The 26,767-nt window shown below is 42.4% G+C and overlaps 1 protein-coding gene across 11 annotated transcripts in view; it reads right to left on the bottom strand.

Moving 5' to 3' along the window:
- S100A1 (S100 calcium binding protein A1) overlaps positions 1-26,767 on the bottom strand; it is a 1,186,348-nt gene that overhangs the window by 1,074,060 nt on the left and 85,521 nt on the right. The window contains exon 1 of one of the 11 annotated variants that reach the window (XM_050754200.1): positions 9,649-9,652. The exons of 8 other annotated variants lie outside the window; for them this stretch is intronic. The gene's annotated coding sequence lies outside the window, so the exon portion shown is untranslated. Of the gene's footprint in view, positions 1-2,247; positions 2,252-7,912; positions 7,917-9,648; positions 9,653-26,767 lie in introns of those variants that run through there. 2 more of the 11 variants (XM_050754177.1, XM_050754006.1) reach the window with 2 other exon arrangements.

Genomic DNA, 26,767 nt, shown 5'->3' with positions numbered 1-26,767 from the left:
ATGTGGCACTGGTCTAGGTACTTGGATCAGTTTGAAATAAGACGAAGTCCCCTCTCAGGGAGCTTATGTTCCAGTGGGCCCACTGGAGGCATCTTCTGGTTTCCTTGCCTGGCAGCAGATTTAGACAAAGGTGGCTCTATATTCAACTGGATTCCCACTCTGGTGCACTTGGCAGATGCTGGTAAAGGGTGGTTAAACCCAGTGAAGGCACCCTTTCATGGGCAAACTTTTGAGAACTGGATATTATTGCCTTAGTGGATACAAAAAGGACATCTAATATCTGCTTGCTTCCACACCCAAGGTAAGAGCTTAGTGAGGCAAGGAATAGGTGGTTATTCCAACCATGAAATGTTTGTTTAAAAGTTGAAAAGTCCTCATCCTTTCCCAGTCTCATTCTCAGGGAACAACCTCATTCACCCAAGTGTCTTAAAAGTGCTTTTGTTTCCTTCTTGGCTATAAGGTACGTGAGCAAATAAAAAAGATGGCCACACCTGCAGCCTTCCTGTATCAGGATACTCAGACATGTTTTATGTAATAATAGTGTTTTTAAAATGCCTACTAATATTTTTTGAATCATTATTTTTATTATATTATTTTAACTTTTATTTTACATTCAGCAAACAGATAATTTGACTTCCTCTTTTCCTATTTGGATGCCTTTTATTTCTTTCTCTTGGCTGACTGCACTGACTAGGACTTCCAGCACTATGTTGAATAGGTGTGGTAAGAGTGAGAATTAATGTCTGGTTCCTGTTCTTAGGGGATGCTTCCAGCTTTTGCCCGTCAGTATGATGTTGGCTGTGGGTTTGTCATAGAAGGCTCTCATTATTTTAAGGTAGGTTCCTTCAATACCTAGTTTGCTGAGGATTTTTATTATGAAACAATGATGGATTACACCAATAGTTTTTCTGTATCTATTGAGATTATCATATGGTTTTTGTTTTTAATTCTGTTTAGTTGGTGAATCATATTTATTGATTTGCTTTTCGTTGAACCAACTCTGCATTCCAGGAATAAAGTCTACAAACTTGATCATGGTGAGTTAGCTTTTTGAGGTACTGCTGGATTCAGTTTGTTTGTTAAGGATTTTTGCATCTGTTTCATCAGGGATATTTGCAATAGTTTTCATTTTCATTGCCTCTTTTCCAGATTTTGGTATCAAAATGATACTGGGTTTGCAGAATGAGGTTGGGAGGAGCTCCTCATCCTCATTTTTTTTTGTAATAGCTTTAGTGGAATTGGTACCAGCTCCTCTTTATACCTTTAGTATAATTTTGCTGTGAATCCATCTGGTCCTGGGCTCATTTTAGTTGGTAAGTTTTTTGTTATTGATTCCATTTTGGACTCAATATTGGTCTGTTCAGGGTTTTGATTTGTTCCTGATTCAGTCTTGGGGGATTGTGTGTTTCTAAGAATGTATCAATTTTCTCTAGTTTATCTAGTTTGTGTGCATAGAGGTGGTCATAACAGTGTCTGACGATCTTTTATTTTTCTATGGGCTGGGTTGTAATGTCACCTTTGTCATTTATAATTGTGCTCTTTTCTCTTTGCTAATCTAGCTAGCAGTCTATTGATCTTGTTTATTCTTTCAAACAACAAGCTTTTGGTTTTGTTGATCCTTTGTAGGAATTTTTAGGTCTCTTCCATTTAGTTTTGCTCTGATTTTAAGTATTTATTTTCTTCTCCTAGCTTTGTAGTTAGTTTTTCCTGTTTCCTGGTTCCTTTAGGGATGATGTTAGATTGTTAACTTGAGATCTTTCTAACTTTTTTATGTAGACATTTAGTGCCATAAACTTTCCTCTTACCACTGACTTTGCTGTATTCCAGACATTTTGATACGTCATGTGTCTGTTTTCATTTATTTCAAAGAATTGTTTGACTTATGCCTTAATTTCACTGTTTACCCAAAAGTCATTTGGGAACAAGTTGTTGAATTTACAAGTCATGTTGTAGTTTTTAAGAAATCTTCTTTATATTGACTTCCATTTTATTCCACTATGATCAGAAAGTATGATTGGCATAATTTTAATGATTTTGAACATATTGAGACTTGCTTTATGGCCAAGCATGTGGTCAATCTTAGAGTATGTTCTACGTGCAAATAAGAATATGTATTCTGTTGTTGATGGGTGGAGTGTTCTGTAGATGTCTATTGGGTTCAATTGGTCAAATGTTGATTTTTAAGTCCAGAATTGCTAGTTTTCCACCTTCATGATCTGTTTAACGCTACCAGTGGGGTATTGAAGTCCCCCACTATTATTGTGTGACTGTCTAAGTCTTCTCATAGGTCTAGAAGTACTTGTTTTATAAATTTAAGTATTCCAGTGTTGGATGTGTATATACTTAGGATAGTTAAATCTTCTTGTTGAACTACAGTTTATGTAGTTCCCTTCTTTACCCTTCTTTACTTGTTGATTTAAAGTCTGTTTTATCTGATATGTGTGTGTATGTATATATGTGTGTATATATTATACACACATATATACACACAGTATATATATATACACACACACACATATATATATATAGTAACCCATGTTCTTTCTTGTTTTCAGTTTGCATGATAGATCTTTCTCTAACCCATTTACTTTGGGCCTATAGGTGTCATTACATATGAAATTAGTCTCTTGAAGACACCTTACAAATGGGTCTTGTTTTTTATTTTGCCAATTTGCAGATTTGTGCTATTTATGTGGGGCATTAGATCATTTATATTCAAGGTTAATATTGATATGTGAGGTTTTAATCCTCTTGTGAAGTTGATGGTTGATGGCTTTGTTGTTTCCATTGCATGGTTGCTGTATAGGGACTGTGGACTATGTATTTACATGTGATTTTGTGGTAGCACATGTTGTTCTTTCATTTCTATGTTTATAAATCAAGTCTTAAGGATCCTTTTTAAGGCTGGCCTAGTGGTAACAAATTAGTGGTTGCTTGTTTGGAAAAGTTTTCATTTCTCTTTTGCTTATGAAGTTTAGTTCAATGGGATGTAAAATTCTTGGATGGAATTTCTTTCCTTTAGGAATGCTGTAACTGGGCCCCCAAATTCTTCTGGCTTGTAAGATTTCTCATGAGTAATCCTCTGTTAGCCTGATGGGCTTCCCTTTGTACATGATTTGACCTTTTTCTCTAACTTTAAGATTTTTTTCTTTAGCATTGACCTTGGACAGTCTATGGCTATATGCCTTGGTGATGTTCATTTTGTATAGTATCTGCGAGGTGTTCTCTGGTTTTCCTATATCTGCATGTCTATTCCTCTAGCAAGATTAACAAAATTTTCTTGAATTATTCCCTCAAAATGTTTTCCAGGTTGTTTACTCCTTCTCCTTCTCTCTCAGAAATGTCAATAATTCATAGGTTTGGTCACATTACAAAATTCCATATTTCTCAAAAACTTTGTTCATTTTTAAATTCTTTTTCTTCATATTCTTCATTCAAACTAACACAGCCTGACTGGGTTAGTTTGAAAGATCAGTCTTCAAGCTATTAAATTGTTTATTCTGTTTGATTGAGTCTGTTGATAAAGCTTTCAGTTGTATTTTGAAATTCCTAAATGAGTTTTTCCATTTCAGTACCTTCAACTGATTTATTTTAAGATGTTTATCTCTTCCTGTTTCCTGCATTGCTTTAGAATTTTCTTTTTGTTTTTCAACATCATCTTAGATATTGTTGAACTTCCTTGAAATCCATGTTTTGAATTCTTTATCTGTCATTTCTGTTTTTCCATTTGGTTAGGGACCATTGCTGTAGAACTAGTGTGATACTTGAGTGGTGTGTCAACATTCAGATTTTTCATGTTGCCAGATCCTATACCGGTTTGTTCTCGTCTGGAAAGGCTGACACTTCTAATTATTGTAATTATTTTCATGCAAATAGACTTTTTTCTCTTTTCCTATATATTATTTCTTTCCCTTTAGGGTATGACTGTAAAGTATATTGGGAGAAGTCTTTTGGCTTTGCTTTTATAGCCCTATGCACTTACGTTAGTAGGTTTTATATTGGGCTGTGCAGTTCAACCTACAAGCCAGTAGATAGGTCTTGCAAGTAAGATCCAGCTGCAGCACAAGCAAGTGGGTATAATTTTTGTTTACTGTGAAGTGCTCTTTGTTGTTTCAGGTGACAGGATGAACAGTGGAGTACCCAGTGACCTGAGCTTCCTGTTCCATGGAGGGAGGGGACACCGCTGGGCAGAACTAGAGTCCCTGGCTTGCCCGTGAACACCCCAATGGCAAGCACAAGCACAAGCCCTGAAAAGGGTGGCTGACAGGAGCTCCTAGTGAAGCACACTGAAGTCTCTGTGGGGAGACAAGGAAGCTGCACTTGTTCCTCATCTTAGGTAGGCAGAAAGTTGATCTGTTTCCCTATCATATCTTTGACCCAGAACTCATGACTCCTAGTTCAGAAGCATACTGTACTCTATCTCTTGGCCACAATGTGGTTGACAACCATGGGAAATGCATGTTTTGTGATACTCCATGGGAGTGTTTTCAGAGCATAATGTTGTCACTCAGCCTAAAACAGATAGCTTTATTGCTCATCTGTTCTTTAATGTGGCAATACAGCTGCTTCTCTTAAGTGGAGGGGCTACATCATTGGGGCTGTGTGAATGGGTACTGGTTGTGGTGGTGTTGGTTGGTTAGGTTAGCCCACCTTCAGGCCATGAGGGGTGTCAGCACAGTTGTAATGGGGTGGGGAGTTCCCCAGTTCCTACATGGCCCCCTGGACAGTGTTTATGAGTCCTAAAGGGATTGGACCAGGGTCAGGCTAGCCCAGAGTTCAGGTGTTGGCTGTGATGGGAAGGGCTGGGCTGGTCCCTGGGTCATGGGCCAAACTCTTAGGCAGTGGCAGACAGAATGCGTAGGTGGTGAGAGCCTTAGGATGTATTATAGGCCTGTGAGGGTTCAGTTTTTAGAAGGGCTCTGGGTTGTAGCTGAAATGTTCAGTCAGGGGCAGGTGGCTGTGCTGTGGGCCTTTCACTGGGGAGGGCAGGACCTCTCAGTGGTGGCAATGGAGACTGGTGGCTATGGGAGCATGGTGGCATGCTCACACTTCTCTCCCACCCAAGTGATGCATATACAAAATGAACACCACCCAGGCATATAGTCAGACTGTCCAAGGTCAATGCTAAAGAAAAAATCTTAAAGGTTCCTAGAGAAAAAGGTCAAATCACATACAAAGGGAAGCCCATCAGGCTAACAGTGGACTACTCATCAGAAACCTTACAAGCTGGAAGACTAGGGACCCATTTTCAGCATGTTATGTGCCCACATAGCCACCAGTCTCCATTGCTGCCACTGGATTTTGCTGTTAGGGGTACGCAAAGGTGCCAAGCCTTGTCTGTTACCTCTGGGAGTTTTGCTGCAGAGGAGTATAGGACCAAGACTAACTGCACTGTTCAGGTGGGGGTGAGGCCACTGCTCGGGGAGCCCAGGCCTGCAGGCCTTATCTGCTAAGTAGCAGCAGGGGATAGAGTCTGAATCCTGACCACTCCTCAGCCATGCAGGAGCAGCCGGTATCCCAGGGGTGTGCAAAAGGCCCCTTTTTTGCTGGGCTACAGCAGCTGGCACTGGCTGCTCAGGGATACAAGGCCTATGGGGCTCCAAGTGGACTTAAGTGGTGCCTCTGCACAGGCTCTCTGTGTTGGTCTGGAGGCTCAAGGAGTCAGAGGGGCTCTCCCATGCCTAGTATTGCAAAGGTTCATGGCAGAAATGTGAGTCCCTGGGAACTCTCACTCACTCTTTCTCTGCTTTAGGGAGCTTCCCCCACCTCTGTGCCAGTCTCAGATGAGTGGCCGCCCAGCTTTGCTTTTCTCTGCTCTCTGGGTCCTGTCACTTCCTTGGTAAATCCCAATGTGATCTCTTTGACAATTCACTTGAAGAGCTAGTATTTACTCACCACTTTGTTTCCTCTCCACAAGAGCAGTGAACACTAGCTGCTTCTAGTCAACCATCTTAAACCAGAATAAATAAAAATATTTTATTGAAATCTTGTGATTTTAGCATATATTTGAAGTTTAAATGTTTTTCTTATTCTTCCTTTTTTTTTTTTTTTTTTTTATAGAGATGAGGTCTTGCTATGTTGCCCAGGCTGGCCTCAAACTCCCAGACTCAAGCGATCCTCCTACCTCAGCCTCCCAAAGCACTGGGATCATAGATGTGAGCCACCGATCCTGGCCTCATTTTTACTTATTTTTAATATATCATAATTCAGGATGAAGTGTGTGTGTGTGTGTATGTATACACATATATGCGTGTGTGTGTATGTATATAATAAATAGTATGGAAAATAGTATAGAATTTAGAACTGTCTCCACAAACTTAGTCTACTTTATGTCAGGTGTTGACATTTATCCCATCAACCTCATTATAACACACGCATTAATTACCATTTATCGTTGGATTAATCTCTCTTAGCCATCCCAGCCATTCTGAATCACTCTCTTTCCTGGCTCTGTTAGAATCAATACTATAGTCACTAAGATCCTGACACAATGTCTTAAATGTATGTTAATTTGTGACACATTACCATCACAGCCATTTTAGATTTCTTATCCCTCTCTCTGGTTTTACCTGGGACATCCCTGGATAATTTTGTCTCCATATAGATTTTTCTGCCTCAGACATCTGTAACTTGATACAGCTATTAGGAGAAGCAGCAAAAGATTAAACTAGGAAGTTCTGTCTCCAAAACAAATGCTCTGAATGAGCATATCATCTTGCCCTCAAGATTGTAGATGCCCCAATGCTTCCATCAGCCACATCCTTCCTCGCCCCAGCATTATCTCTTCCTCCTGGTCATCCCCTTCATGCTTCTTGGGTCCACAAGCTCCTCTTAGTTGCTATGCCAGAGTTTACTGCCCTTGAACAAATGCAGGATCCACATCTTACTCATCCCATCAACCATCCCAAGTGACAGCAGGTGACACCATCTGGATTCATCATTCACTAGAAGTCACTGCAGAGCAACAAGGGACTAACGTCCAACAACTCTGACCTCAGGCCTGAGGACTCCCACACACGTGTATCTCACCACCCTCACTTGGCTCAGACTTAGTTTCCTACTTATCTCTCAGCCCCACTACCTCATCATCTATATTCTTGAATATGCCTTGCCCAGCACAGAGTGTGCCATTGAAATGGGAGGAGTTCCCTTATCTCATTTGCAGGGCATGCAACAGGGGTGTGACTCGCTTCTTTGGTGCCCTGCTGCTCAAACCCTTAGGGGTAGCATGCAAATGGGCAGGTCGTGGGAGCATTTTTGGACTCTGACCCCATGGCAGCATCTAGGGTTGAGTGTTTACAGCTCCCAAAGCTCCAGTCGGCATGTGTTACAGTGTGCTCTTTCAGCTTTGCCGTCTGCAGGCAGCTTGTGTTAATCAGCTCAATCAGACCCTCTGACTTATCACAACGACAGAAGGCTTTCTGTATCCCATATTCTGTAGGCTCTAGTATACTGAAAAAATCAGATCACACATGGGCTTGGAGAATGACTGCAAGGTTTTATCGAATGGTGGAAGTAACTCTCACTGAGATGGATGGGGAGGCCAGCAAGGGGATGGAGTGGGAAGACGGGCTTCGCTTGGAGTCGGGCCATCCGGTGGCCAGTTCACCTCCAACTGCCCCCACTGAATTCCATGAGGTCCTACTGTTGATGGCCTGCCGGCATCTGCTGGTATCGGTCAGTGTGCTCTTCTGCTCCCCTCCATGTCCAGCCGCTTGTGTCCATGCCCACTAGGGTCTTGGAGATTTTATGGGCCCAAGATGTGGGGCATAGTGGATCAGAGTGGGCTTAGAAAATGCAACATTTGGGTGCAAAACCAGGAGTGCCGGTCCTCACTTAGGTCTATGGGCATAAGCCTGAGGGTGGAGCCCTCACCAGGGACTCCACTCTTCTCTACCCAGCACTTCCCTGCCCCCCTCTCATATCCCCATCATCTCAATATAAATTGATTAAAGAAGGAATGATGATAGAAAATGAAAAATAAAGAGCTAAAGACCTACAGAAAGATTGAGGTGCAGATATATGAGTATCTTGGATATTAGAGTTTCTTGGATCCCTGCTTTCCTCATAACTCCTGACACCTGCCATGGAGATGCAGAGGGCTTGGGGCTACAGAAGGGAAGAAGCTGACCCCTAAACAAGATTCATCACTCCCACCCCTCCCAATCCCACCACTCATTTCTTGCCTCCAAAACAAAATATGAAAACAGCTCCAAGTTATAGTCAGTCCTCATTGGATGAAGACCCCTTTACCCAAGTTAACTTTCCATTTCCCACTCTCCTCTGCTCAGGAATTTTCCCTAAGTTGTGGATTCAAAGCCACATTCTCTGAAGTAAATAAGAAAACAGTCAGTTTTTAAAACTGATACAATTACATGCCATTATTCCCATTTTTACTTTTTCTAGAGTCGCTAAACTTCCCCCCAAGGTGTCTTGGAAGTAAAATGAGGAGGAGTTTCAAGCCTCTCCCAAATGGCTTTGAAGGCAAAGTGGCTACCCAAACATGCTCTTCGGTGCCCACTGTAGTCTCTTCCCATGGAGCCTCAGCTCTGGGGGCTGCCATAGCCTCAGCTCTGGAGAACGCTCCTGCCTGAGCCATCACAAGCTTCACACATCCCACTAAGCACAGCATCTGAGTTCTGGGTGCTGTCACTCATGCAGCAACCAGGGCCCTGAAAACCACAGAGGAGCAGGGCTGGATGATCCAGTGAAGCAAAGAGAGAAGCCTCTCCCCAGTGTGATGTTTTTCCTCCTCCATCACCTCTGTATCTCCTGAGTGGAGAAGTTCCGTGGAACATTAGGGAAGATAGTAGAGGTGGGGATTCCCTTACAGAATTTACCGTTTAATTTGGAAATCAGGAATAAATCATAAATCCTAATCTTTAAATAAAAAACTTGCACTGATAAATATCTGGATTCCAGCACTCAGTGTGTGCTGGTATTAATAACCCCATCTTTGGCCTAATTTCCAGAAAGACTCTCACTCAGCAGATTGCCCAGGTGTAGTCCCAGCCAGCACAATCTTGTGGTGCCCACTCCAGATTCTGTCAAATGTCCTTGGGTTCTTTCAATGCTCTCATTTTTTTTTTAATCTTCCAACCACCCTGCAGCTATCCGTTCCACAATAAATAAACCTATTCCATGCCCCCTGGAGATGAGAACTCTGTCAGAGCCAAAGTTTATTTCTTGAGTAGCAAGCATCAGTCACTAATGTGATACACCTGCCTGGGACCTAGCACAAATCTTTTATGTCCCAGTACATCCACTCCTCTCCTTACATTCAGGATAGACAGAATGTTGGGAGAAAACGTGGTTACAAGAAAAGAATTGTAACCAGGAATTGGTGAAGGAGATGGCAGATGTTGAATAAAAGGAACTTAGCAAGGGTCAGATTGATCAGGCTCTTCTACTGACTCCCCAAAAGTTTTCCTTTATTCTTTTTCCCCATGGACTACAGGTGAGTAGCACACAGTATTCTCACCATCCAGCACCCAACTCCCTCTCCTCTAGCTCTTGACCTAAGATATTCCTCTCCCAAGAAGACTTCCTATCTGGCCCCCAAAATCCCAACATGTCTCCCACCCTCAGAAACTTCCCAGTTTCTACTTCCTATTGCCTTAGCATTACCCATGTGTGGTCATTTTGAAGCCCCCAGCGAACATCCCTGAACCTGCTTCTTTTTTGTCCTTTGTGACATGGAAACTTGGCATTTATTGATTTCATTGATGTTAGAAAAGGTGGAGAATCCCAAAGATGCCACCTTGTTATAAAGACATTGCTAGAGCCTTAAAATTAGTATTAAACCATATAAACTTGGTCTGATAAAAACAAGAAGCTTTGTCTTATCCCATCATTATCTTCTCCTATGCTGTGTTGAATCTCTCTTGAAAATATCTCAGGGAAATTCCACATTTCTGGCGTGAATTTTATGGATATTAAAGACCAGACAAGCTGAATTTAATTCTGTATGCATCTTCAAACTCAAATTCTCCCTTCCCAATGAGCACTGCCCACAGCTCTCCCAAGAGACTGGAGTTGGGAAGGAACATGTATGACTCTTTCTCTCATTCATTACCACCCCTCCACCTTCTTCCTGAATAACCCTTCCTCCTCCATTGTACTGGGAGATGGAAACGGGGAGGGGAAATCATTACACATGTGACTGTACCACTAGCCTACTCTGTTGGTTGCTTGCTCCCTCTGTGTGGCAGGCTCTGCAGGAAGGCTGTCTTATAGGGTGTTTTTGTGAGTCCTTATGGAGCATCTGCAAGAGTTCTCCCCACAGCACTACTCCCAGATATGGGATGAGCAGTCAGGTTTAACCCTTCAGACACTCCCTAAGCTCCCACCTTCATTGACACCAGCCACAGCTTCTTGATGATGAGGTCTCGCTGCTCAACAGAAAACCATCCTAAACACAACACTAGAAACACTGTGTAAGCTGGTCTTCCTTCTCAGATGTTATCTACTATGATGTCTCAATATCCTGTTCTATCTCTTTCATTCGTTTTCTTTATTAAACAATAGGCTCGGAAGTTAGACCATCAAATCTACTACTGCAGCAGAACTTCTGCTGCTGGATGAAAATCCTGTCTTCCTTTCTTTAAGGGACCTCTAATATCTACAATTTCAAATCATGAGTCCTCCCCTTTCCACTGATCTCTGTTATAGGACAGCAACCAGTTCCCTTCCTATATAAGATAAGGGCGAAACCATAGTACTGTCTTCTAGGATAATAACTCCCCTACCAAAAAATTTTTTATCAAAACTCAACCTTCCAAATATATAACTGGACCAGAGAAATCGAGTTATGTTTTTCTTAGCAAGTCCTGCAGACATTTTCAGCAGCTTATGCTGAGGTTACTTTAGTATAAAGGGATAAGGGGCACATATTATTTTTATCTTTCAACTCCATCCAACATCCTAACACAAGAAGAAAATTCGAGTCCAACGTCCTTTTACACACTAGGTCCAACCAGAACTTTCTCAGGAGACTAGAGAAGTATAAATATCTCAAAATACTACTTAATCTGAGGGGAGAATTAGAATCCATATAAGAAACTTAGGCACGTTGAAGGTATATGGCACTTTCTGGCTACTGATTTCCATCTTCCTTCAGAATGACTCAGCTGCTTGCCATGGAGTATGATTGACACAGTCATGGCAGGAGCAGAATGGAGAAGGAACTGTGAGCTGTAAGCAAAGGGAGGAGAATTCTGTTTGTTGACTCATCCTTGATTGCTGATGTGGAATGTCCAAAATGCACTCCAAAGAGCTCAACCTAAGGTCCTGCAGTGCCTATTCCTATAGTACCAATTGGAATGACTAAGTCATGAAATTTTTCCTAGATTCATCCAGCCAGAGCAGTCTCTGTATTTCCTTGATGTCTTTGGACCACAGGAAGCCAAGGCTCCTCAGGATGGGACTCCTGGGACTAGTGATTCTCAGGGAGATGCCCTTGTGCTGTAGAGGGAATGACCAGATCATGATCTTATAGCTACTGTTTGTCATCACAGGACAAATCCTGCGCATATGAGGACTGTGGACACCTGATCTCAGGAGGACAAGAGTGACAGGAGCAATCACTAAGGTAGAAGGGAGATTAATGCGCTCTCCAGGTCTCGTGAGGAGGCTTTCAAGACAGGCAGTCAAGAATGGGGCTGGAGGAAAGCCTAACAGTCATCCACTGTATTTCATAAAACAGAGGTAACATGATGTATTGAATGTCATTGGAAAGGATGTTTTGATTCTTTGAAATTTGACCAAAATGTGTGATTTATTTTCCTTTTTAAGTCTGGCTCCTACCTCTTGCCTCCCCTGCTACCAATGGCTCAGGGCTGCAATCTGTGGAGGAAAATGGCTGCCATGTTTGCCCTGTCTGGAGGATAAGGCTTGTTTATGATAACCACAAGATACGAAAAAACAAATATTCAGGTTCGCAACAAAGTATAGACTTCAATACCTTTTTTTTTTTTTTTTTTTTTTTGAGACGGAGTCTCGCTCTGTCACCCAGGCTGGAGTGCGGTGGCCGGACCTCTGCTCACTGCAAGCTCCGCCTCCTGGGTTTACGCCATTCTCCTGCCTCAGCCTCCCGAGTAGCTGGGACTACAGGCGCTCGCCACCTCGCCCGGCTAGATTTTTGTATTTTTTTTTAGTAGAGACGGGGTTTCACCGTGTTAGCCAGGATGGTCTCGATCTCCTGACCTCGTGATCCGCCCGTCTCGGCCTCCCAAAGTGCTGGGATTACAGGCTTGAGCCACCGCGCCCGGCCTTCAATACCTTTTCTTTACATGCCCATGGCATATGGAACTCCTTCTAGGGTCCGTTATCACCAGCAGTTTACTATTTTATGTTTGTTAGATCTGCTAGATCTGCTAGACTTTAAGCTCACTGAACACAGATGCCACGACTTTTCTCTTACCTACCCTATCACTGCTACTGGCCATGATGCCTGGCCCATAATTGTCACTGAGAAAAAAAGGAGTAACCCAGATTTCTGGCAGCAAGCTGGCCTGGCTCTAGTAGCTAGGCTCTGATGTCCTCCTGTTGAATATAAATACTTTCACAGAACTCTAACCTTAGATAAGCTAACTCTGTGACCTCAAGGGAGCAAGACAAAAACAAGACCACTCTGAGCATCAATGAAACAAAAGCATTGCCCACACCACAAAAATGAGCAAACATTCATTTGTCTCAGCTCATATGAGTTACTTCTACCTTTTTACTAGTTACAGCTTTAACCTTGCCTCATTGCTCCAACTTCCTGGTTAAAAAGCGTTAAGATACCTACTTATTGAAGTGTCCTTGCTTTCTGACAGCATCAAATCCAGAACAAAACTTTAATTCCTTCAACATTCCCCCAAACTACCTAACACACAAGCCCAAATCCTACAGTGAGCACATCTTAATGCTTCCATATTGTGTCCTATCTCCATCATTGCAACAAGTCAACCAACATAAAGTCATTCTACTATAGGTGCTTTTCTGGTGCTCTTTGGATGGGAAACATTGATGAAGTTTATTATTGAAGGAATATGGGAATGAAGGACTTGAATTAGAAGGAATTTCATGCAATGAGGAGGGCTGGTGCTGGCCATTAGGAAGGGGAGGAGGCTTAAGCCAAATAATAAAGAAACACAGAAGGTGGTGTCTCCAACTACAGTCATGGACTAGGGACCAAAGCGGACCCTTTAGAAGGCCCAGAGCCCCACAATGACATAGCTTCATTAGACTGACTTTCTGCCCAGCTGACATTCTCTTGGCCTCCATCACCAGCAAAACTGGGGGAAATAGCACTATGTTTTTCAACACTTTGTGTCCCCTCTTTGAGGGGACATCACAAGACAAATCCTGTGCGTGTGAGGACTGTGGACATTTGATCTCAGGCGGTGGAGAATGAGTGACAGGAGCACTTTGAGGGGACACAAAGTGTCTGTGCTGCCTGAACCACCACAGGCACTGCAGGTCCCACCAATGCCGGTGCCACAACTCCAACTCCTGTGACGGGGCAGTGGTCAGCAAGGCAGGGGCTCAGGCTGCCACTGACCTGGATCTTAATGCTGAAATAAGCAACTTTAGAGGAAAGAAAGTCCAAGAAGCATCCTGGTCTGCCTTGCTCTCTTATACTCAAATCTCCTTTCCTCTGGCCAGCGCTGAGAAGTTCCCCCCAGAGAGCTCTGAGCTATCCCTAGTGGCTCTTCCTGTCCATTCTCCAGGATCCCACAGGATATCCACCCTGGTATCTGCCAGTGTGTGCAATATCTGCACAGCCAGTTGTCATCACCGTGTCTGATCCTATGAAAGAATAAAGCCTTTGTTTTATCAGCACCACGTGGTACCCTCTGCCTTTGCTACAGCCCAGGCTGCTCCGTGTGTGTCCCCTCCCCTCTGCCACTCCAGCCAGCACTGCCTGGCACAAGAAACATATCTCAACTCCAGAACAGTAAAGGAGAAGTTCTAACATCTCTGAAGGGGACTGTAGGGCGATTATATTGGGGCAGAAAGAGGAGGGGTACCAGTTCATAGCCATAGCAATAAGGCCTGATTTTCCCTTGTAATGAAGAGCCCACGCTCTGGTGGAAGGCAACTACTACCATCAGGTTATGAAAGATCTTCCAGGATACCCACCTATAAGACAGGGAACGGGAAGGCAAAGAATCCAAAAGCTAGAAGAAAAGCTGCTGAAAGACCAGGGTGGGAAAGGAAAGACCCAGGAATAGCTATTAACTCATTTTTTTTCAGTAAATATCTGGAGTGCATTGGGGAGAGTTAAACATGAAGAGGTTGTGGATGCAGGGAGAAAAATGAGACTGGAGTTCTATGAATAAGTATCTTACGTAAGAAGACTGGAAAGAAGAAAAAAGTGGAAGTGAGAAATGGTGCTGGTTTTATAAATGGATTTAATTATAAATCTAACATTTACTTAGCACTTATGATGAGCCAGCATTGTTCTACGTGTCTTACCTAAAGTTCCTCAATTAATCTTCCCAACAACCCTTTGGGGTAGGTACTCTTAGTCTTTCATGTTACAGTTATTGAAACATAATAACCACATGTTGCCTTCACTTGCCAAGGTCGTACAGCAGTCTGGATGCAAAGACCATGAACACAACTACCATGCTATACTGATTTACTTCAAACCAGGAAATAAAATTATTTCTAAATTACTTTTTTCAGCCCAGCCCAACGTGTTTAACACTGCGTTTTGAAATCTATACCACTAAGACCCCAAACCATGTAAGTCATAGCTTTAATACGATCCCGTTTGGGTAAGAAAGGTGCTGTTCCAGATGAAAGTGCAGTGGTCAACTAACCATGCCTCTTTAACCCTTATTAAAACCATCACTTTGCACATAAAACAACAGTGATATCTCCCACTGATGGTAAAGTGTTAAAATGAGAGTAAAGCAGAAATCATAAGCCAAACCTAAACCAGGATATTCCTAAAATAAAACTAAAAAATCAAAGAGACATCATAGTATTCCGTTTCTATGTACGTACCGCCTCAGCCCCCAGCTGCTACCAGGACCACTCATTCATCTAATCCATGTTGCACCTTTGAGTGAATTAGAAGAGTGGACACAGACTTGTGCTTACACACAGGTAGGCCAGCAACGTTCAAGCTGGATTTCAGTACCCACTTTCCCCACAGGCCAGATATCCTTATGTAGTGACCAACCTACCCCACAATACGGATTTGGAAGCTGCTGCTGATGGTGGCCCTGAGACTTGCAGAGGAGCAATACTGGAAGAAACAAAGGGTGGGTGACTCAGGCCAGTCTGATGTTCCCATCAACTTCCTCTCCTCCACTGTGGAAGCTGAGACCCAGGGTATTCTGTGAAGGGAGCTAAATGGCCCCAAAAAAGTTCATTCTGTTTGTCTCAGGGTTCCCCATGCCTCACATTCAGCCAACCTGCAAGCCCTAAGGAATCAGTGAGTCAGTCTCCAGGAGGACTCAAACATCTGCTCCCTCCTTTTCTTTTTTTTTTTTTTTTTGAGACGGAGTCTCACGCTGTTGCCCAGGCTGGAGTGCAGTGGCGCGATCTCGGCTCACTGCAAGCTCTGCCTCCCGGGTTCCCGCCATTCTCCTGCCTCAGCCTCCCGAGTAGCTGGGACTACAGGCGCCCGCCACCTCGCCCGGCTAATTTTTTGTATTTTTAGTAGAGACGGGGTTTCACTGTGGTCTCGATCTCCTGACCTTGTGATCCGCCCGCCTCGGCCTCCCAAAGTGCTGGGATTACAGGCTTGAGCCACCGCGCCCGGCCCGCTCCCTCCTTTTCATCTCCAGGGTTCATAGTATCGCTGAGGTCCTTCTCATTGCCTGCCAGATAACACCCATCGCCTATACTTTCCCATTGGCCCTAATGGTAGGTAGATAACACTTCCAGAAGCTCAAGTCAAATCATTCATTAAAAACCTACGACGAGGCTTACATCCAAAAGACAGGCTATAACAAATGCTGGCAAAGACGTAAGAAAACAGAATCCTCGTACACTGTTCATGGGAATGTAAATTAGCACAACCACTATGGAGAACAGTTTCGAGGTTCCTCATAAAACTAAAAATAGAGCTACTATACAATCCAGCAATCCCATTGCTGGGTATGTACCCAAAAGAAAGAAAATCAGTATATTGAAGAGATATCTGCATTCCAATGTTTGTTGCAGCACTGTTCACAATAGCCAAAATTTGGAAACAATCTAACTGCCCATCAACAGATGAATGAAAAAATAAAATGTGATACATATACACAACGGAATACTATTCAGCCAGAAAAAAGAATGAGATCCTGTCATTTGCAACAACATGGATGGAATTGGAAATCATTATGTTAAGGGAAATTAGCCAGGCACAGAAAGACAACATTGTATATTCTCACTTATTTGTGAGATCTAAAAGTCAAAACAATTGAACTCATGGAAACAGAGAGTAGAAAGATGGTTACTAGTGGCTGGGAAGAGTAGTTGGGGGATAGAAGATGAGGTGAGAATGGTTAATGGGTACAAAAAGTGGTTAGAAAGAATGAATATGACCTACTATTGATAGCACAAAAGAATGACTGTAGTCAATAATAATCTATTTGTACATTTTTAAATAACTAAAAAAGTATAATTGGATTGTTTGTAACACAAAGGATAAATGCTTGAGGTGATGGATCCCCATTCTTCCTGATGTGATTATTATGCATTGCATGCCTGTATCAAAACATCTCATGTACCCCATAAATATATACCTACTATATACACAAAAAAAAATTAAAAAGTAAACATAAAACCATCCAATGAGATTTCAATAAATGAAAACAGGCTCAGCATGTTTCATAAACAGAAGAGAGAACAGTATAGAGAACACAATGAGGAACAAAAGAGCAAAGCAGGAGAGGGAGGCAAGCACAGCACCTGTGCCTGGCTACATGTGCTTGGTTTGAAACTGCCCTTTGACCTGGGGAATTTCTATCCACCCTGCTGGACACAGATGTCAACTCCTCCTTTTTCTCTCTAGTGCTCCAAATCTTCTTTTCCCATCCTCATCACCCAGGTTGGGATCATCTCCCACCGTCTCACCCGTAATTGTCAGCTCATCTACCTGCTCCACCTCTGGAAAGCAGCCTGAAGTTTCCCTTGAATAATGTTCCTTTCTCCTCCCCAATCATATGTCTGTACATTGCCCACCCCTACTCTAACTTGCACTTAGGATACTGAGCTGCCTGCTCTAATAGGACCAGAGCAGCATGGGCAGGCTTGGTGGCCCCCAAGCCACCCAGCTGGACCCACATTGGCCCCAAAGCACAGAGTAGGACCTGTTCAGCAGCACAGCACGCAAGAGAAAGAAAGGCAGACCCGGGTCGAAAACTAATCAAAATCAGGAGCGTAAATGAGGACAAAGAAAGGACAGAGCCACACTGCAACTGCAACCACATCCGCCAGCCTCGAGGTCACCCTTCTGGGGTACCAAAAGTGACCCAGAGCCACCTAGCAGCCATCTGCAGCCCATGTTCCTCTGCTCCCCCCCGGGGTAGCTTCCAAATCAGTGGGGAGCTGCACCAGCTGACTATAGAATTTGCAGTGCCAGGGGGAAAAATCATTCTAACAAAGTTTTGAAAGGAAACGGAAAACAAGATAAATGTGTTTATAGCGTATATTCAACATTATTATTAATTCTTATTATCCATGCTGCATAACCCCCATACAACACATAAGCCAAAGGTCCTAATGTATTAAGAAATAACTAATTATTTCTCGAATTTTGAAAAATTGATAAAGGACAAAAGCAATTTAGAAAAGAACTGTAAATGATCCATAATCATAAAAATAGGTTCAACTTCTTTACTAAACAAGAACAACAAAAAATTCTCACCTATCGAATTAGCTCTCTTTGTAATAACCAGCTTCTGGGCACTTGAGGTGTAACAACTAAACACATGAAAAACAGTGGTAGCGAGCCATCCACTAGTGTGTCCAAAACCTTAAAAAGTTATTCAATTTGATGGAGTCTAACTAATTCTAGGACAATGCCTTTAGTCAAATCATCAGAGACACAGTATTTTTCTTTAAAAATGTGTGTCATTCTTCACGAAGATGAGAACAGTAGACACTGGGGATGACTAGAAGGAAGAAGGTAAAGGGGGACCTGGGATGAAAAATTCTCCAATATGCTCACTACCTGGGGATGGGATCACTCATACACTAAACCCTGGCGACGCGCAATTTACCCATGTAACCAACCTGCACATGTACTCCCTAAACCTAGAGTAAAAGTCAGAAAAAGAAAAAGTATATCATTCTTTACAGGAGCAATGAAGTAGAACTGCCTCAATGTTCAACACGAAGGGAATAGTTAACTAAAGAATTGTGCATCCCTAAAACGGGTAAAATATTGCTCAGTCATTACAACCACTTTTAAAATTGGACAAACTGTCATCATGTGATGTGAAAAAGCAGCATTTACAGAATATAAAGTGTGTCTCCTTTGTGTGCACACACACACCTTCTTCTTGTTTCCACGGTTTTCAAAAATTTAGAGAATGTGCATTACTGTAATTATCAGAAAATAATTTTATTTTTGAAAGAAAGTAATTCAGCAGGGTGAGATTCCAAAGAATTAGGGATCCTGAGGTTATCTGACACAGAGGAAGAAACGGCTTCAGGCTTCAGCCCTGGGCATGTCTCTGATTTTAAAACTCTGATTTTTTTTTTTTTTTTTTCCAGAAGAAACGGATGGCCCTGCTCTTCCCTGGTCACCTCAAGTCAGTGACTGCCTCTCCTGACCACTGCTGTGCGGGAAAATGACAGGGCCTTACCCAGAAAATAAGAGGACGAGGGCTGTTGCTCAGTTGTGCAGCCTGCCTGGGTCCTGCCCCAAACCTGGGAGGATGACCTGTGGGCTACCCAAACCGGTGGCAGCTCCTCCCGGAGGAGCCTGCTCTGCTGGGAACAAATTAAGGCTTCCCTGCCTGCCCTAATCTCAAAGTTGATTTTTCTGGTCCCACCCACTTGAGCACCACTTTCACCACTTCCTACTGGCATTTTACCACTTTTACTGTTGTTGCTGTTTGTTCGTTTGTTTGTGAAGCGGCCTCATAGTTTAGGGTAAATACCAGAGGTTCATTGTCTCATGCCAGGGAAATCGAGGATGCGGACACAGAAGAAGTGAGTTTAAGAGCGGAGGTTTAATAGGCAAAAGAAACAGAAAAGAGAATAGCTGTCTCTCCTACAGAGAGAGTGGGGTGCCCTAGTGTGTCTTTGGGTTTCCTGGCGAAATGCACAGGGTTTTATAGACAAGCTTGAGGAGGAGGTGTCTGATTAACATAGGGCCTAAGAGATTGGTCGGACCAGGTGTGCTGTTTGCATAGAGTGTGAAGAAGCTGGCCATCCCTCCCATCTAATATTTTATTATGCAGATGGGGTCTCTACCTGTCCGGACCATGTTGCCTGCCTTTTTACTGCCCAAGTGGCAACAAAGAAAAGAGAAGAGGGATCCTCCAAGTTGAACATGCCTGGCCCCCGGGTAGCCTTTTTTCTATCAGTACAGCTAACTGCATCTAACTATGCAAGCTTCCAGCTTGCTTATTTAGGTCTGCAGCTCAGTTTTACAAGCTGCTCTTTGTTGGAAAAGCAATTATTTGGGGACTGCTTTTTGTTAAAAGGGAAGCCTTACCAAGGACTCTCTTACACTCACTAACTGCCTAAATAACTTCTTTATAGCTCCTGTATCATTTGTTTGTTTTTCAAATAACTTAATTCTACTGAATCCATGTGAACTACCTATGGCATTAAAATGCTCTGCTTTTGAACCCTTATCTCAAACAGACAAAAATCCAAAAGTTATGGGGAAGCGCTCTTGGATCTTTACTAAGCAGAAACTGGATGCTGGGAAAGCCACGACCTGAATTTAGGGCTCCATTCTCATCCTGCTTCGCGCCCCTTTCTCAAAAAACAAAACAAACAAAAACAAAACAACAACAGCAACAACAACAACAAAAACCTTCTTTTGCTTCCAGGTGCCTCAGGGAGCAGAAGGAAGCAGGGAAGAGGCTAGGGACGCTAGAACACTAAAACATGTCTATGTACAGAACGGTGCCACCTTTGCTCTTGCTGTCCCAAGGTCTCCCTGCCAGCCAGGCGATCCGACGGAAGCAGAGAGGACTTGGAAGAAACCCTTTGGGAGTAAACAATACCCAATACTGTAGGATTTTAACTCTGTCTTACCTGTGCACTTGCCCAGTTAGGAATTTTATTTCCTTCCTTCCTTCCGTCCTTTCCTTCCCTCCTTCCCTCTCTCCCTCCCTCCTTCCTTCCTTCCTTTCTTTTTTTTTTTTTTTTCTTTTGAGACAGAGTCTTGCTCTTGTCACCCAGTGGTGTGATCTCGGCTCATTGCAACCTCCACCTCCCGGGTTCAAGCAATTCTCCTGCCTCAACCTCCTGAGTAGCTGGGATTATAGGTGCCTGCCACCACACCCGGCTACTTTTTGTACTTTTAGTAAAGACAGGGTTTCGCCATGTTGGCCAGGCTGGTCTTGAACTCCTGACCTGAGGTGATCTGCCCTCCTCGGCCTCCCAAAGTGCTAGGATTACAGGCGTGAGCCACCGCACTCGGCCAGAAATTTTCTTTAGGAAAGCTGTAGTTTCTATTTTCTGCCTAGTTGTCAAGACAATTTAAAATTACACTGAACTAGACAGAAAAAATATTTAAACCTATGGCCATTTTAAACTTGTAGAACACTTCATACGTTTTAATTGTACTTCAGTTCCACATCATCGTAGCTGGTGTTAAGAGAAAATGACAGTATTTAGGGATAATTTGTTTTCCCAACACACACGAGTGCTTGCTTATTCACACCTTTTCGCCCAGACACCAAGCACTGCCTGGAGCCCCAAAACAGTTCACACATGTATTTTACAAAATTCTAGAGTAGAAGGTAGTATCACTGAAGCAAAGAGAGTCTGCTTAATTTGGACAGCTAACCTCAGGAAGAACTGAGGGCTGCCTCTCCTTGAAATCCTTGAAATTCTCCGAGGTGTCTGTAGAGGGCAGTATGGGGCAGAGGAAGGAGCACAGGATTTGGATTCCTGGGGCAGGGGTTTAAACAGGACAGTGCTACTTCCTTTACGATGTAGGTAAGCATCATCTCTCTTGCCTACATAAAAGTGTTAAAAATACAGTTAAGAGATAATGCCTTAAAGGAAATGTGGGCTAAACATAAAAACTAATACAAACGATTACTTATGGAACAGAAAGGAGGAAGAAGGGGGACAAAGATGTAAGCTAGACTTTGTTGAATATATCTTGTTTTGATAGTTTTGACTTTGGATTAATGTAAATGTTATATACATAATTAAAAACAAAATTATTAAAAATCTACAAATAGTAAAAACAAACCAAATTAAGTACAAATGCATATCAGGTTGGTGGCATAACTATATTCAGAAAAGAATTACTGCAAGTAATTCTAAAACACATTTTTACCCCACAATTCTATTCCAAGGACAAATGAGTTTCAGAGAAAAAGTAAATAGCATTGAATGATCATATTGATAATAATAATGTTGGCATTATCACTTGGAAAATAACACAGCCAATATTGTAGGCTAAAAGAAAGAGAAAACAAATTTTCAGTATAAGAAAAAAAAAAATGCAAGTATAGAACCAAAGAGGTTAAGTACTTATTATTCTGAAATGTTAAATTTGAATCGGTTATTAATTCATTTTTTTAAAATGTGTGTTTTCTAACTGCTCACAGAAAAGATCTAGCAGCAATAAAAACGCAGTCACATTTTGTCTCCATAGTGTCTAGAGTAAGGTCTCTAAATACCATTTACCACTGAAAAAAAAAACAAAGCAAGGAACCATTGGAGAAATACCTGGGTCTAGATCTGAGGCAGGTAATATACAGAATTAGCCCAGGATATTTTATTGTAACAGAAAGCAAGCAAACTACGGTAGACTCGGGGGGCTGTGTCAAAAAAACACAGGGGGCAATTTTAAAGAACTCCCAGTGTCTAAAAAATGAGAGAAATAATCACTGCAATTGATCAAGATGTATTAAAGAAAAAGAGAAACCCATGAGTCTATGATGATACTACTTTAAAAAATAAAAAGAGTTATCTTTGGAAATTGCTGGGCCACCAACTTATTATTCTGAAAACTGGCAAGAGGAAGAGTTTCGCATTTACTCTGTATTTCCTATAAAATGGTATTTTGGATTACCAGATAGTTGATGAGGAAAAGTTATTTTTTAATAAAAAAACTTCCAGTTAATAAATGAAGATGAGGGAGAGAAAGTTACTATTTATTAACCCATAATGAAAAAAAGTGGGTCTAGAAACAATAACCAAGAGGTGCTTATAACACTGGGTGAAAGGTTTGTGGAGAGCCTTAAAATGGATAAATGGATGGTGCTGACCCCTAAATCTGCAGATGAATCTTAACATCACTAAACTTAGAACTCCCAGACAGTATGTGTCTCTTCGTTATAATAAGAAGTGCACATCACATCCTATTTATGCTTATCACAAAAAAAAAGAACTTGAATTTAATTTAAGCTTCTAAATCTAATTACCAGTTTATAAGAAATACTGGGGAATATAGAAACATAACAAGAAAGTCAAATGACACAAGAAAGAAGCAATCAGCCAAACTCAACATGCGAGAAAATTTTCAGGATGCATAACCTATTTATTTAAAAAGTAAATGATGCGAAAGAGTACAGGGGCTGCTACAGATTAGAAGAAACTTAAGAGAAAAATCAACTAAATGTGTGGATTTTGTTTGCATCCTAACTCAAAGAAACCAACTTGAAAGCTATTGGGAGAGAAGCTGAGGCAGGGCTAGCATGTCTGTTAGACTTACTGGCTCCTTGCTTCTAGCACTCCCATTAACTTAAGCAGCCATATGTTTCTCATTCACTTGATACACTGTTTCCTTTCAACCCCCACATCCTCACCACCTGTTTGTTTATTAGTTTGAACACCAATAAATAGCGTGGGCTCCCAGAGCTCGGACCTTTGCAGCCTCCACACTTGAGATGGCTCTTTGGTCCCACTTTCTCTCTCAAACTGTCTTTTTCTCATTCCTTTGACTCTGCCGGACTTCGTTGCCCCCATGACCTGGTGTTGGGTCTGATCACCCCAGTAAAAGCTGCATTTTTTAGATAATTGTGGAAATGTAAACAAGAACTATGTGTTACCTGATATTAAAGAAGTACTGTTAGGTCTGCTAGAAATGGTAATGCACATTTAAATACACAGATGAGTAACACTATAAAGCAACCACACAACAAGCCAGCATTATAACCAGCTAACAACACAATGACAGGATCAAATCTACACATATCAATACTAACCTTGAATATAAATTTGCTAAATGCTCCACTTAAAAGGCACAGAATAGCAAGTTGAATAAAAAAGCAAGACTCAATGGAATGCTGTCTTTGAGAGACCCATCTCATAGGCTCAAAATAAAGGGATGGAGGAAATTTACAAAGCAAATGGAAATCACAACAAGCAGAAATTGCAATCCTAATTTCAGACAAAACAGACTGTAAACCAACAAAGACGAAAAAAGACAAAGAAGGGCACTGCATAATGGTAAAGGGTTCAATTCAACAAGAAGATGTAACTATCCTAAATATATATGCACCCAACACAGGAGCACCCAGATTCATAAAGCAAGCTCTTAGAGACACCTACAAAGAGACTTAGACTCCCACACAATAATAGTGGTGAGAGGAGACCACCTGCTAGCAGACCTCGCTCTCCAAGCCTCCTTGGCCTCCGCGTCCACTCTGGCGGTGCTTGAGGAGCCCTTCAGCTGACCACAGCACTGTGGGAGCCCCGCTCTGGGCTGGCTGAGGCCAGAGCCGCCTCCCTCTGCTTGCAGGGAAGTGTGGAGGCAGAGGTGCTGGCAGGAACCCGGGCTGCGCACAATGCTCACAAGCCAGCACGAGTTCCCACCGGCCTGGCCTTAGGGGGCCCCACAGCCTGCGGCCCACGGCCCAGATCAGTGAGAGGCTTAGCACCTGGGCCAGCAGCTGAGGTGGATGTGCCAGGTGCCCCAGCAGTGCCGGCCCACAGGCGCTGTGCTCCAGTTTTCGCTGGGCCTCAGCTTCCTTCCTGTAGGGCAGGGCTTGCGACCTGCACCCTGCCATGCGCGAACCACGCCCCTGCAGTAGGCTCCTGAGCCACAGGAGCCTCCCCAAGGAGGCCCGCACCCTGCTCTGCGGGCTTGGTCCCATCAACCACCCAGGGCGGAGAAGTACTGGTGCTCTGCAGCTTACTGACAGGCAGCTCCACCGCGCCCCTGTGCGGGATCCACTAGGTGAAGCCAGCTGGGCTCCCGAGTCTAGTGGAGACTTGGAGAACCTTTATGTCTAGCTAAAGGATTGTAAATACACCAATCAGCACTCTGTGTCTAGCTCAAGGTTTGTAAATACACCAATTGGTACTCTGTATCCAGCTAACCTAGTGAGGACTTGGAGAACTTTTCCCTCTAGCACTCTGTGTCTAGGGCAAGGATTGTAAACAGACCAATCAGCTCTCTATAAAATGGACCAATCAGCTCTCTGTAAAACAGACCAATCAGCTCTCTGTACAAAGGACCAATCAGCAGGATGTAGGTGGGGTCAGATAAGGGAATAAAAGCAGGCTGCTGGAGCCTGTAGTGGCAACCCACTCGGGTACCCTTCCACTCTGTGGAAACTTTGTTCTTTTGCTCTTTGCAGTAAATCTTGCTGCTGCTCACTCTTTAGGTCTACGCGGCCTTTGTGAGCTGTAACGTTCACCACAAAGGTCTGCAGCTTCACTCCTGAAGCCAGCGAGACCACAAAACCACCAGGAAGAATGAACAACGCCAGACACGCTGCCTTTGAGAGTTCTAACACTCACCAGGAAGGTCTGCAGCTTCACTCCTGTCAGCGAGACCACAAGCACAGCAGAAGAAAGAAACTGCAGATACATCTGAACATCTGAAGGACCAAACTCCAGACTACCGTCTTTAGGAACTGTAACACTCACCGGGAAGGTCCGCAGTTTCATTCTTGAAGTCAGCGAGACCAAGAACACACCAATTCCAGACACAGTGGGAGACTTCAACACTCCACTGACAGTATTAGACAGATAACCCAGGAAGAAAATGAAGACATTCAGGATCTGAACTCAACATTGCACCAAATAGATCTAATAGGCCTCTACAGAACTCTCCACCACAAAACAACAGAATATACATTTTTTTCATTGCCACGTGGTACATACTCTAAAGCTGATCATATAATTGAAATTATACCAAACACACTCTCAGACCACAGTACAATAAACATAGAAGACTAAAAAAACTCTCAAAACCATGTAATTGCATGGAAATTAAACAACATGCTCCTGAATGACTTTTGAGTAAATAATGAAATTAAGGCAGAAATCAAGAAGATCTTTGAAATTAGTGAAAACAAAGTTACAACATACCAGAACCCCCGGGACATAATGAAGGTAGTGTTAGCAGGGAAATTCAGAGCACTAAATGCCCTCAAAAAGTTAAAAAGATCTCAAATTAACAACCTAACATCACAACTGAAAGAATTAGAGAAGCAGGAGTAAACCAACCCCAAAGTTAGCAGAAGACAAGACATTACCAAAATCAGAACCGTACTGAAGTAAATCAACACATGAAAAGTCATTCAAAAGATCAACAAATCCAGGAGTTGTTTTATTGAAAAAGTTAATAAGATAAAAGGGCCACTAACTAGATTAATAAAGAAGAAAAGAGAGAGGAGCCAAATAAACACAATTAGAAATGGCAAAGGGGATGCTACCACTGACCCCAAAGAAATAAAAATAACCATTGGAAACTACTATCAACACCTCTATACACACGAACTAGAAAGCTTCGATGAGATGGATAAACTCCTGGACACACATACACTCAAGATTGAACTGAAGAAAGAAATCGATTCCTAAACAGACCAATATTGAGCTCAAAAATCGAAACAGTAACAAATAGCATACCAATCAAAAAAGCCCAGGACCAGATGGATTCACAGCTGAATTCTACCAGATGTAAAAAGAAGAAATAGTACTACATTTTACTAAAACTGTTCCAAAAAAAAAAATCAAGGAGGAGGGATTCCTCCCAACTCATTCTATGAGACCACCATCATCCTGATGCTTAAACCTGCCAGAGACACAACAAAAAAAGAAAACTGCAGGCCAATATCCTTGACGAACATTGATGCAAAAATCAACAAAACACTTGCAAACTGAATCCAGCAGCGCATCAAAAAGCTAATCCACTATGATTAAGCAGACTTCATCCCTGGGATGCAAGGTTGGTTCAACATACACGAATCAATAAATGTGATTCATCACATAAACAAAACTAATGATTATCTCAATAAATGTAGAAAAGGCTTTTGATAAAGTGCAACATTCCTTCATGTTAAAAACTCCCAATAAACTAGATATGGAAGGAACATATGTCAAAATAACAAGAGCCATCATAGCCAACATCATACTGAATTGGGAAAAGATGGAAGCACTCCCCTTAAAAATGGCACAAGTCAAGGATGTGCCTCTCTCGCCATCCCTATTCAACATAGTATGCAAAGTCCTGGTCAGAGCAATCAGGGAAGATAAAGAAATAAGGAGCATTGAAATAGGAAGAGAGGAAGTAAAACTATCCCTGTTTGCAGACTACATGATTCCATATCTAGAAAATCCCATAGTCTTGGCTCAAAATCTCTTTCAGCTGATAAACAATGTCAGCAAAGTTTCAGGATAC

This window comes from Macaca thibetana, chromosome 1 (genome assembly GCF_024542745.1).
Source record: "Macaca thibetana thibetana isolate TM-01 chromosome 1, ASM2454274v1, whole genome shotgun sequence".
NCBI classification, from domain to species: Eukaryota; Metazoa; Chordata; class Mammalia; order Primates; family Cercopithecidae; genus Macaca; species Macaca thibetana.
The sequence above is the reverse complement of the archived record's forward strand: the minus strand, read 5'-3'. Positions and strand labels throughout refer to the sequence as shown.